Genomic DNA, 13,231 nt, shown 5'->3' with positions numbered 1-13,231 from the left:
CACCCTCAGGTTCAACCTGGAGATTTAATACGTCTCTGTTAAAAGACCAGGAATTTATTGAATTCTTTAAAAAAGAGTGGGCAACCTTCTTAGAATTCAACAATACTTCTGAAATATCACCAAGTATTCTTTGGGAAACAGCAAAAGCAGTCATGAGAGGGAAAATCATCTCTTATTCAACGCATAAAAAACGCAAAGAGAAAGCAGATTTATTAGAATTAGAAAATAAAATCAAAACCCTGGAGACTGCTTATGCTGCTTCTGCACAGGAACACATACTGGGCGACCTGAAAAATTTAAAGCTGCAGTTTAATGACATCATCAATAAACAAACACAATTCCAGATACAAAGGCTTCGACTGGAAAGATATGAAAACTCGAATAAATCTGGCAAATTTCTAGCTAATCAGCTTAAAATTAATAAAGAAAAATCAACAATCGCTTCTATTATGGACAAAACAGGGAATGTCACCCATGACCCGGTAAAAATTAATAATGCGTTTAAAGACTTTTATCAAAACTTATACGCTCCACAGATCAATCCATCAGAACAAAGCATCAACTCATTTCTTACCAATATAAACCTGCCCAAGTTAAACGAAGATCAAATCACAAATTTAGACTCTCCGCTCTCGTTGTCTGAGCTTCATGAAGCTCTGTTACTTATGCCTAACAGCAAAGCACCAGGACCCGACGGCTTTCCAGCAGAGTTTTATAAGGAATTCTGGGAACAACTGGCACCAACGTTTTATAAAACGGTAAAATTTATCAATGAAAGCCAATCTCTACCACCTAACATGAACTCTGCCAACATTATCCTTCTTCTAAAACCAGACAAAGACCCCACGAGTCCTTCAAGCTATCGCCCCATTTCTTTAATTAATGCAGATGTAAAAATTATCTGCAAAGCACTAGCACAGAGAATAGAAAAAGTCACTCCTCACATAATTCACCTTGATCAAACTGGATTCATCAAAGGCAGACACTCGGATGACAATGTCCGCAGACTCGTTAACATAATAGACTTTGCCACCATCAAAAACCAGGAAATGACTATACTATCACTGGATGCTGAAAAAGCCTTTGATAGAGTAAATTGGAAGTTCCTCATTGCTGCCCTCCATAAGTTTGGGTTTGGAGAATCATTCATCAATTGGATCAAAATATTATATCACAACCCCAATGCATCAGTTAGAACTAATAAACAGACTTCCAACAGGTTTTTTCTTGGAAGAGGAACTAGACAGGGTTGCCCACTCTCCCCCTCTCTTTTTGCAATATTTATCGAGCCTCTAGCTGCAGCAATAAGACAGAATGAGAGTATCAAAGGAATTAAAACCAAACACAGCCATCATAAAATTAGTCTCTATGCAGATGACATATTACTGTTTTTAAGTAATATACATTCTGTAAATGAAACGGCAACAATCATTAATGAATTCTCTTCTATATCAGACTATTCCATTAATTGGAATAAATCTGTTTTATTACCACTGAACAGTAATGCGGAGCAAGGACCCACAATACCAGTTAAATCAGGCAATATAAAATATCTAGGTATTTATTTTCCCCCCAAAATATCAGAACTGGTGCAGCTAAACTACACCCCATTACTGAAAAACATACAGGACGATCTAACACGCTGGACCAACCTGCCTCTGTCCCTTATGGGCAAGATAGCCACGGTAAAAATGAAAATCTTACCCAAAGTTAATTATCTATTCTCAATGATTCCCACACAACCGCCATTAAAATGGTTCAAAACATTAGACTCATCCATATCAAGCTTTCTATGGAACAATAAACCTGCAAGAATTAGTCTAAAAACTTTAAAATCTGCAAAAAGCTGTGGAGGATTAGAATTACCTAATTTCCACAATTACTTTCTTGCAAATAGACTACAATACATCTTAAAATGGTTAAAAAATAATCCAGAAACCAACTCATGGTTAGACTTGGAACAGGCGTTATGTGGAAAGATCAACCTGTCAGATCTTCCATTTATCAGCCAAATAGTTAAAAGACAGGATTGTTTCAAAAGTACCAATATAAATGCCACCTTAACAGCCTGGTGGGAATTTCTCAAAATATCAAAATCATCAATTCAACCGTGCAAAATGACACCCATCTGGAACAACCCAGACATCCTCATAAACAAAAAGATTATCCACTTCCCAGCTTGGCAAGCAGGGGGCATAAAACAACTAGAGCACATAATTATTGATAGAAGATTCATAACTCCCCAGGAACTTCAAGACAAACATGGAATATATAACTTCTTGGAATATCAGCAACTTAAATCAATTATTACTAAAAAGTTTAAATACAGAGACAACGATTTAAAGCTACCAGATGTAGTTACCACTCTGATCAATTTCACAATGAATAAAACTCTCTCCAAAATATACAAACTTTTATGTAATTTAGATAATAATATTTCACTTCCGACAACAAAATGGGATGCGGATTTGAGCATCAGCACAGATGAAAGCTTTTGGTCAGAACTTTGTCTAAACACCTTTAAACTGACAAAAAGTCCAAATCTGCAGCTAATCCATTTCAAAACTCTTCACAGAATTTACTACACTGGACAGAGGATGTTCAAGATGGGTCTCAGTAACTCAGACATTTGTCAGCACTGTGACAGTAATCTACCCGACAATTACATGCATGCACTGTGGTTCTGCACGCCTGTCCAGGCTCTCTGGCAGCAGGTATGTGCCGATCTATCAGTCTGGCTTAAGGTTTCAATCACAGCTTCACCGTCACTTTGTGTGCTTGGTGACATGAGTGCCATCGATGTAGAAGGAGGATTAGGCTCTATCATTTTCATAACTCTTTGCATTGCTAAAAAAACTATTTTAATAAATTGGAAAAGCAAGAAAAATATAAATATAAGTCAACACAGAAATCTGCTGCTTGATCATATCAGCTTGGAAAAAATGTCAGCCCAAGGTTCAAGTAACTTTGAAAGAACTCAGTCTCTCTGGTCTCCCATAGCTAACTCCTTGACCTAGGGGGTGGGGGGGGCCTGGTCGTCGCCGCTCCTTGCCCTTCTGCCGTGGGCTGGGGTGGGGGTCGGGGCCTCCGGTGCCTGGCGGGGGGTGGTGGGGGCTCCGTTGGTCGGGGGGTCGGGTCCGGCGCCTGGGTTGGGCGGGCTGGGGCGCTGCATGGTCCTCTGGGCTTGGGTGTGGGGGTGCGTGGTGGGGGGGTGGGGTGGTGGTCTGGCTTGGCTTGGGGGGGTGGTCCCTTTGCCTGTGCTGGGGGGGGTTGGCGGGGGGCGCTGCTCGGGGGTGGGCCCAGCGGCGCTGGATGGGCTTCCCACCTACACCTGGGGCTGGGATCGGCCCTTCCCTGGCTCTGGGGCGGGACGGGACAGCCCTCTTGGGGCCCCCGGTCGCTCTGGGTGTCATCCGCTTTGGCTGCGGGGTCTGGGGGGTGGTGGGGTGGGGGGTCTTGTCGGCCCTGCCTTGTGGGGGGGCATTCTGGGGGAGGGGGGGGGGCACTATTGGTACGGGGCAGGGGGGGTTGACGGGTCGGGGTCTCCGCTGAGGCCATCGGCGGTTTCCCCGGCCGGTCGGCTGCCTCGGTCCCGTCGAGGCCTGACCAGAGCTCTTCCAGGGCCGGCGTTTGGGGGTGGGGGCCTGGGCTTGCTCCTGGGGGGGGCCGACGCTTTCTGGCTCCTCTCTCTCTGTGTGGGGGGGGTGGTGCTGGGCCTGGGGTGTCGGCGCCTCCGGGGGTGGGGCCCCTGGGCTGGGTGGGCCTGGCCCCCTTGCTGGGGGGGGGGCAGCTGTCTGACCACCGGGGGACAGTCTACCAGCTGTCCCCAACTTACCCCCTTCCTCATATAACCTCATAATAGGGTGAGGGGGTGGGGGGCTTAGCCTGCGATGAGCCTTGGGGGGGGGGGTTTACTAGGCAGTGGCCCCCCTCCCATGGTTGCCGTATGGAGTGGGCCCCCCCTCTTTCGGTTTTATTTGCACCTTAGACATGTAGGGCCCTTGGTAGGGGGGGTGCTTGGACATCACTGCCAGCAAGCAGCGGATGTCCTCCTGGCACCCTACCCGCCAATTTTAACCACACCTTAGACATTTAGGGTCCCTTGGTGGGGAGGGTGAGGGGACGTCACTGTGAGTAATCAGGAGATGTCCCCTCAGTGCCCTACCCGCCAATTTTAACTGCACCCCCCTTAGCACACACACCCCTCCCCCCTCAATATATACATTCCAACATAAACACACACACATGCACACACACACCCTCTCAAACACACATACACGCACACACATTTTGCAAGGAAGGTGGGACCTAGGGCCATCTGTCCCCTGCCTCTTCCCTGGTGGGGGGTACGGGCCCCTTTGCAACGGCGGCCGTGTCCCCGGGGTGCCGGCTTCCTGGGCCCGGCGGTGCTCTCTCCGCGCGGCGGGGGGGTTCACATTACATCTGAGCCGGGAGTGTTCGTGTCCCTGGGGGGTGGGTTCTGGTCCTTGCTCCTGGGCGCTGGGCCCCGCCATATTTCCAACTGTGGCCGAGCCTGGTCGGGCCATATTTACAACACCCCTTGTGGGCCCTCTTTTTTTCCCCGGGGTTCCCCCCTCTTGGGCGGGGGCGGCGGGCCCCTGCCCCGCTCCTCCCTGGACCAGCCGCGGGCCGGGCGGATGGCTGCCTGGAGCGCGGAGCGGGTCTCCCTTGGGGGGTCCTGGCTCGTACCTGGGGTTGGGGCGGGGGGATGCCCGGAACTCCTGGGTGGTGGTGGGGTGCTCGTCTGGGGCTGTGGGCGTCCGTCTCCGGTGGGGCCCTGCGTTGGGTTCTCCCGGCGCGGCGGGGGGGCTGCTCTCCTGGTTGGGCTGGGGCGGCGCTCTCTCTCCCTCCGTGCTTCCCTGCTCTCTGGCTCTGGGGGCCTTGCGGCGGTCCTGCTGGCCCTGGCCTGGGTGGCGGGCTTGGTCGCCCGGGCGGCGGTTGTTCCCTGCCGGTTCCCGTGTGGCGTTGGGGGGATTCCGGCTGCCGCTGCTGCTGCGGTGGGGGTCTTGGGGTGGGGATGGCTGGGCACTCTCCCTCCTTCTTTCCACGTTCCACCATCCATTTTAGAAGAACATAAACACTCACCTGAGCACAGGTGTTAGCTCACCTTTGCACTTACAGTTTGCATGACTGAATGACTGAAATATTTCACACTAGTTGGTTTTAAGGCATAAGTATGCGTGTGAACACTATCTGTTTTGTATATATGTCGACAGGTGGACATTTTTGCAGCTAGCAGGTGTGTTTATAACATTTGAGTGTGTGTGTGGACAGGCTCCGCCCTTATTGTACTACATTTGAACGTTACCATAATGATTAACAACCAGTAAACTTGTTGCTTTATGCTGCTTCATGGTCTTATCCCCCTTCCCCTCCTATTATCACCCCCTACCCCCCCTCTCTCTATCGTCCCTCTCTCTTCTTCCCCTCTTTCCTTTTCCGTCCGGTCCAACACCAAAGATTTTCAGACATGATTGAAATTAATAAAGTTTGGCCTCAATTACAAAAGGGGTTTATCCAGACATACCTTTGGTTTGTCTGAAGATTAATAACCCCTCTTGTTAAAGTAAAATCTGTCCAACACAAGAGGCCCTCAGCTCTCATCTGTCTGCCCAGCTGTTGGACAGGACAAGTTTAAAAAAAAAAAAAAAAAAAAAAAAAAAAAAAAAAAAAAGAGAAAAGAAGGGCCAAGGTATGTGCGTAAAACAACAATTGCGGACGCTCCGAAACCTGTGTGATCTTGTACACCAGGGGTCGGGAACCTTTTTGGCCAAGAGAGCCATAAACGCCACATATTTTTAAATGTAATTTTGAAAGAGCCATACATACAATAATGTAGCGTCCCTTTCCCACACTGAGGCACGGAGACTTAACCTCTTTTAAGGTTCTTTATTCTGGTTACTGTAAACCGCAACAAACGCCCAACAATTAATTCAGCAACTCCTTATTCTCGCCCGCCGAGACGAGAGAGAGCGCTTCTCCCAACTTTATATTCCCCTGCTCCCGCTCCAGTCCTCGCATTTCCCTTATTCGGCCCATAGCTGAACCCCATTGGTCCAAACTACCTAACAACAGGCTGAGCGACAGAACTAAGAGCCAATCAGATCACTGCTTGATCGATGCGTTCCATGAACTCCAGAACTTTTAACGTGGCCCAACAGCCAAGTTAAACTGAGTCCGCGACAATATTTTTAAAACTAAAAATACAAATGAATGTGTGCATTTGATGTAATTTCAACATTTTTAAAGTACAATAGGTCTGTGGATTCTTTTTAATAACATCGTTATGCTGTTGCTGATAAATGGTGAGTATTTCTCGTGGTAGTTCTGCTGATTGTCTAGTCTGGTTGATACTTGGTGAGTTTCTGCTTCTTGCAGGCGTTGAGACTTTAAACGTGATCGTAGGTCTGAATGTTCTGTAGATGTGAGAAAGACTGCTCACATGCAGACGGGGAGCCAAACACACACTCACACGCCGCAGTGAGTGACAGGCAGCGGGTTTACGTTTTTACCATCCCTGCGAGATTCACCTGCTGCCCCCCTCCCCCCCCCCCCCCGGCTTTCTTCCTCACACATCCCGTCCCCGCAACTGCGCGCTCTTCCTCAAAGACGGGAGCGTGCAGTTTTAGGCACGGCAATTCACAGGTTTCCGGGTGGAACAAACTCTGTGAAATAATAGATAATAGTAAACTGATAGTTTTCTCTCCAAGCACCGCTACTACTGCGCGCCTCTGGCATCGCGACCGAGAAGGACTGGTCTAATGAAAAAAAAAGTATAATTAAAGATTTGTCTGCGAGCCACATGTGACCATCAAAAGAGCCATATATGGCTCGCGAGCCATAGGTTCCCGACCCCTGTTGTACACTAACAAGTTGTTTTACAAGATGTCTGAGAGGCTGAATGAAGGTGTTCAGGTCCCCCAGAAATTTGTATCATTCTCCAGCAATTAGATGAAGAACGCATTGGTAGATGGTGATACTACCATATGTGTTTGATGCTTGTAATTCTAGCCCAGTAAAGATGAGACCCACAGGATTACACCTTGGAACCAAATGTTGTATTTCCTCTTTGAGTCTAAGAACTTGGGGAAAGTGCTTGTGGAATAGACAGAGAAATGGATATTGTCATGGAATCTGTTGACCCTGTGCCACTCCAAGCTTTTTAAAGCAATTATGCACTGGTGACAGCATGAAGGTACAAGTTTGGCATTTGCACATGTGCTAGCTACCAGTGGAGAATGCATTTGGCCAGTATGGGGATTGAACCCACGACCTTGGCGTTATTATCACCACGCTCTAAACCATCTGAGCTAACTGGCCTTTCACAGCATGTTTGCTTGTCGTTAGAGACATGATCAGCAAATAAGTTCTGTTCCAAAAGCAACCCTACAAAACTGTCATATCTCCAGACGTCTCCAATTTAAGAAGTAAACAAATGCTTCTGCCCAGTTTAGAGCTGGGGACCTTTCGCGTGTTAAGCGAACGTGATAACCACTAGACTACAGAAACCTTTCATGTTGCTGGACTTACTTTTTGGATCAGGTAAGAGAATATGAGGAAGAAACATTGCGTGAAAGCCAAAATTTGGAGTTAAATTCTTTATCCATTTCAATTCAACATGAGGTTCCAATGATTTATCTTGGGAATGTGAGCCCGGTTCTATTGCCTTGAGATGAGGAAAGTCTTCCATATGCATGATATGTAGCTTGAAATAAATGGACAATACTTTCTTCACTCAGTTTTGTTTAAGCAATGTCAGACCACGGCATGTTGTGACTTGATTAGTGGAAGGTACATCATGAGCAAAGAAATGCTGTAGCGCTGTGTTTATTGTCTGGTCTCCAAATGGTTCGTCTTTTTTTCTTTTCATCAAATGAATGTTTCTGCCCAGTTTCGAGCTGGGGACCTTTCGCGTGTGAGGCGAACGTGATAACCACTACACCACGGAAACCTTAGTGGTTGATACTTTAAAATAACACACCTTGTTGATGACTTTAGAGAAAAGAAGGGCCAAGGTATGTGCGTAAAACAACAATTGCGGACGCTCCGAAACCTGTGTGATCTTGTACACCAGGGGTCGGGAACCTTTTTGGCCAAGAGAGCCATAAACGCCACATATTTTTAAATGTAATTTTGAAAGAGCCATACATACAATAATGTAGCGTCCCTTTCCCACACTGAGGCACGGAGACTTAACCTCTTTTAAGGTTCTTTATTCTGGTTACTGTAAACCGCAACAAACGCCCAACAATTAATTCAGCAACTCCTTATTCTCGCCCGCCGAGACGAGAGAGAGCGCTTCTCCCAACTTTATATTCCCCTGCTCCCGCTCCAGTCCTCGCATTTCCCTTATTCGGCCCATAGCTGAACCCCATTGGTCCAAACTACCTAACAACAGGCTGAGCGACAGAACTAAGAGCCAATCAGATCACTGCTTGATCGATGCGTTCCATGAACTCCAGAACTTTTAACGTGGCCCAACAGCCAAGTTAAACTGAGTCCGCGACAATATTTTTAAAACTAAAAATACAAATGAATGTGTGCATTTGATGTAATTTCAACATTTTTAAAGTACAATAGGTCTGTGGATTCTTTTTAATAACATCGTTATGCTGTTGCTGATAAATGGTGAGTATTTCTCGTGGTAGTTCTGCTGATTGTCTAGTCTGGTTGATACTTGGTGAGTTTCTGCTTCTTGCAGGCGTTGAGACTTTAAACGTGATCGTAGGTCTGAATGTTCTGTAGATGTGAGAAAGACTGCTCACATGCAGACGGGGAGCCAAACACACACTCACACGCCGCAGTGAGTGACAGGCAGCGGGTTTACGTTTTTACCATCCCTGCGAGATTCACCTGCTGCCCCCCTCCCCCCCCCCCCGGCTTTCTTCCTCACACATCCCGTCCCCGCAACTGCGCGCTCTTCCTCAAAGACGGGAGCGTGCAGTTTTAGGCACGGCAATTCACAGGTTTCCGGGTGGAACAAACTCTGTGAAATAATAGATAATAGTAAACTGATAGTTTTCTCTCCAAGCACCGCTACTACTGCGCGCCTCTGGCATCGCGACCGAGAAGGACTGGTCTAATGAAAAAAAAAGTATAATTAAAGATTTGTCTGCGAGCCACATGTGACCATCAAAAGAGCCATATATGGCTCGCGAGCCATAGGTTCCCGACCCCTGTTGTACACTAACAAGTTGTTTTACAAGATGTCTGAGAGGCTGAATGAAGGTGTTCAGGTCCCCCAGAAATTTGTATCATTCTCCAGCAATTAGATGAAGAACGCATTGGTAGATGGTGATACTACCATATGTGTTTGATGCTTGTAATTCTAGCCCAGTAAAGATTAGACCCACAGGATTACACCTTGGAACCAAATGTTGTATTTCCTCTTTGAGTCAAAGAATTTGGGGAAAGTGCTTGTGGAATAGACAGAGAAATGGATATTGTCATGGAATCTGTTGACCCTGTGCCACTCCAAGCTTTTCAAAGCAATTATGCAATGGTGACAGCATGAAGGTACAAGTTTGGCATTTGCACATGTGCTAGCTACCAGTGGAGAATGCCTTTGGCCAGTATGGGGATTGAACCCACGACCTTGGCGTTATTATCACCACGCTCTAAACCATCTGAGCTAACTGGCCTTTCACAGCATGTTTGCTTGTCGTTAGAGACATGATCAGCAAATAAGTTCTGTTCCAAAAGCAACTTTAGGAAACTGTCATATCTCCAGTCGTCTCCAATTTAAGAAGTAAACACATGTTTATGCACAGTTTCGAGCTGGGGACCTTTCGCGTGTTAGGCGAACGTGATAACCACTACACTACAGAAACCTTTCATTTTGCTGGACTCACTTTTTGGATCAGGTAAGAGAATATGAGGAAGAAACATTGCGTGAAAGCCAAAATTTGGAGTTAAATTCTTCATCCTTTTCAGTTCATCATGAGGATCCAATGCTTTTTCTTGGGAATGTGAGCCCGGCGCTATTGCCTTGAGATGAGGATTTTCTTCCATATGCATGATTTGTAGCTTGAAATAAATGGACAATACTTTCTTCACTCAGTTTTGAATAAGCAATGTCAGACCACGGCATGTTGTGACTTGATTAGTGGAAGGTATATCATGAGCAAAGAAATGCTGTAGTGCTGTGTTTATTGTCTGGTCTCCAAATGGTTCGGCTTTATTTCTTTTCATCAAATGAATGTTTCTGCCCTGTTTCGAGCTGGGGACCTTTCGCGTGTGAGGCGAACGTGATAACCACTACACTACAGAAACCTTAGTGGTTGATACTTTAAAATAACACACCTTGTTGATGACTTTAGAGAAAAGAAGGGCCAAGGTATGTGCGTAAAACAACAATTGCGGACGCTCCGAAACCTGTGTGATCTTGTACACTAACAAGTTGTTTTACAAGATGTCTGAGAGGCTGAATGAAGGTGTTCAGGTCCCCCAGAAATTTGTATCATTCTCCAGCAATTAGATGAAGAACGCATTGGTAGATGGTGATACTACTATATGTGTTTGATGCTTGTAATTCTAGCCCAGTAAAGATGAGACCCACAGGATTACACCTTGGAACCAAATGTTGTATTTCCTCTTTGAGTCTAAGAACTTGGGGAAAGTGCTTGTGGAATAGACAGAGAAATGGATATTGTCATGGAATCTGTTGACCCTGTGCCACTCCAAGCTTTTTAAAGCAATTATGCACTGGTGACAGCATGAAGGTACAAGTTTGGCATTTGCACATGTGCTAGCTACCAGTGGAGAATGCCTTTGGCCAGTATGGGGATTGAACCCACGACCTTGGCGTTATTATCACCACACTCTAAACCATCTGAGCTAACTGGCCTTTCACAGCATGTTTGCTTGTCGTTAGAGACATGATCAGCAAATAAGTTCTGTTCCAAAAGCAACTTTAGAAACTGTCATATCTCCAGACGTCTCCAATTTAAGAAGTAAACACATGTTTATGCACAGTTTCGAGCTGGGGACCTTTCGCGTGTTAGGCGAACGTGATAACCACTACACTACAGAAACCTTTCATTTCGCTGGACTCACTTTTTGGATCAGGTAAGAGAATATGAGGAAGAAACATTGCGTGAAAGCCAAAATTTGGAGTTAAATTCTTCATCCTTTTCAGTTCATCATGAGGATCCAATGCTTTTTCTTGGGAATGTGAGCCCGGTGCTATTGCCTTGAGATGAGGATTTTCTTCCATATGCATGATTTGTAGCTTGAAATAAATGGACAATACTTTCTTCACTCAGTTTTGAATAAGCAATGTCAGACCACGGCATGTTGTGACTTGATAAGTGGAAGGTATATCATGAGCAAAGAAATGCTGTAGCGCTGTGTTTATTGTCTGGTCTCCAAATGGTTCGGCTTTATTTCTTTTCATCAAATGAATGTTTCTGCCCAGTTTCGAGCTGGGGACCTTTCGCGCGGGAGGCTAAAATGGTTAAGCTTAACTCTCTTAACTTTTCCCATTCATTCTCTATGGTAGTTCTTAACACTACGGATGTAATATACTTTTTCGCCACTAGCGGGATTTTGGGGGCGCTGTTTCCACATCGCCGTAGTAGCAAGGATTTCACAGGAAGAGCATGCAGGAAGAGAGAACAACAACAATCTTGCGGTCAGACTAAATCCGATCGCTGTTAAAACATATCGCTGCTGAAACTCCAGTGGTTAAGATAACAGCTGGGATGAGAGGAACATCTTCAAACTAGAAACTTTGAGCAGTTAAGTGTTTGTATGTGTGCGTGTGTGTGTGTGTGTGTGTGTGTGTGTGTGTGTGTGTTTGTTTTCAAAACCTTTTTCATTTTACCAAAGGTAGTGTGGAGGTGAACAGGGTTTACATTACATTGTCTACGCTACTTTTACTATGCATAACATAAAACAGTATTTTATTATGCATTTAATGGATTATATATGCAGGTATATTGTACTATATGCAAAATCTGAGATCTGAGAAACTATTTTGCTGGATGATCAGTGAAGCCTCCTTCAAGTAGTGACGACAACCAGCTGGTTGGATTTGGTGTGCATTCTAAGAAGACCTGGAGGGATGTCTGGGAGAAAAGAGAAGATGGATATGCACTATTTATCCTCAGGAAACAGTGTGTTTCAGGCAGCAAAATGTTCCTGCTCCAGCAGTACCTGAAGAAGAAAGAGGGTCAGACTAAGAGTTCTTCAGAACCTGCTCTTCCTAAACCTTCTTCTGATCCTCCAGGTCTGTGGCAGACAAGACCTTCATGCTGACGTTAGGAAAGATGGTAGAAATGATGTTTCCCATATTTTCAGTGTCTTCTTTAGAGATGGAAGATGGTGAAGAGTTGGAGAGAATGATGCTTTCTGTCTCTCCATCCAAACTCCTCCCTTTACAAGGTAAAACTAAAACACTCACAAGTACACACAGAGTGTTAATTACTACTCCTGATTCCAACCTGTTTTCTCATTTATTTGACGAAAGAGCAGAGACATGTGGTGAAGAAGATGACAGGACCCACGTGTTTACCAACACTCCCAACTCAGCCGAGTGAGCACCACCAACGTGCACACATCATGCATTACGTGTTGATCATGTTTCTGTATGCAGAATAGTAGTAATAGTAAACTGATATTAGACTACATGTTGGTCTTAGATCAGTCCTTTCTTTACACTCAGCACTTTTAAATGTGTCTGTTCAAAAAGAAGAATATTCATGTTTACTTTATTTTCTTTCAGGTTCACATTGTAAAGGTCTAGCTGCCGCTGCCACCGCCATTGCCACCGCCGCCGCTGCTGCTGGTGCCTGATGGTTCCGTCGTAAACCAGGATCACATTTTCTTTTCTTCTGCTTGCTCGTTGGCCACGTTCTGTTCTAACACGTTCTGTGTTTTGTCTGATTGCTTTTGTGATGCTGAAGGTATTCATTGTTTGTCGTCGAGGGTAAATACAGAATTATTTTATTTGCATGGGTTTGGTGTGAAAATGATTGAAAGAAGGCAGTCTTAAAAAAAAGCAGAATTACAACAAAAGTATATGTCTTAACATGTCAGAGTGAAGTGGTTGCACATGGATTTTTACATCATAATTGTACCTTTCCTGGTCAAGCAAAAGATAATTAATGAAACTAATTATTCGTTTATTGATTTTCATACCACTCCTGTTCTACTGAGCTAGTTTTCTTTGAGTGTTTTGCACAGTTACTAACAAAGAACTGTAAATGAT

The 13,231-nt window shown here is 45.3% G+C and overlaps 8 non-coding genes across 8 annotated transcripts; all 8 read right to left on the bottom strand.

The window, feature by feature from the left end:
- Positions 1-7,266: 7,266 nt before the first annotated feature.
- On the bottom strand, positions 7,267-7,341 carry trnai-aau. Its single transcript has one exon. It is a non-coding gene; the product is annotated as a tRNA-Ile (tRNA).
- Positions 7,342-7,457: 116 nt separating this feature from the next.
- trnav-aac lies at positions 7,458-7,530 on the bottom strand. Its single transcript has one exon. It is a non-coding gene; the product is annotated as a tRNA-Val (tRNA).
- Positions 7,531-7,899: 369 nt separating this feature from the next.
- trnav-cac lies at positions 7,900-7,972 on the bottom strand. Its single transcript has one exon. It is a non-coding gene; the product is annotated as a tRNA-Val (tRNA).
- A 1,615-nt stretch (positions 7,973-9,587) lies between these two features.
- On the bottom strand, positions 9,588-9,662 carry trnai-aau. The gene has a single exon. It is a non-coding gene; the product is annotated as a tRNA-Ile (tRNA).
- Positions 9,663-9,778: 116 nt separating this feature from the next.
- Positions 9,779-9,851, bottom strand: trnav-aac. Its single transcript has one exon. It is a non-coding gene; the product is annotated as a tRNA-Val (tRNA).
- A 369-nt stretch (positions 9,852-10,220) lies between these two features.
- Positions 10,221-10,293, bottom strand: trnav-cac. The gene has a single exon. It is a non-coding gene; the product is annotated as a tRNA-Val (tRNA).
- Positions 10,294-10,792: 499 nt separating this feature from the next.
- trnai-aau lies at positions 10,793-10,867 on the bottom strand. Its single transcript has one exon. It is a non-coding gene; the product is annotated as a tRNA-Ile (tRNA).
- Positions 10,868-10,982: 115 nt separating this feature from the next.
- Positions 10,983-11,055, bottom strand: trnav-aac. The gene has a single exon. It is a non-coding gene; the product is annotated as a tRNA-Val (tRNA).
- Positions 11,056-13,231: the final 2,176 nt, after the last annotated feature.

The sequence above is a fragment of the Oryzias latipes genome, chromosome 13 (genome assembly GCF_002234675.1).
Source record: "Oryzias latipes chromosome 13, ASM223467v1".
NCBI lineage: Eukaryota > Metazoa > Chordata > Actinopteri > Beloniformes > Adrianichthyidae > Oryzias > Oryzias latipes.
Note: the sequence above shows the minus strand (reverse complement) of the source record. Positions and strands in the feature narration are given on the sequence as shown.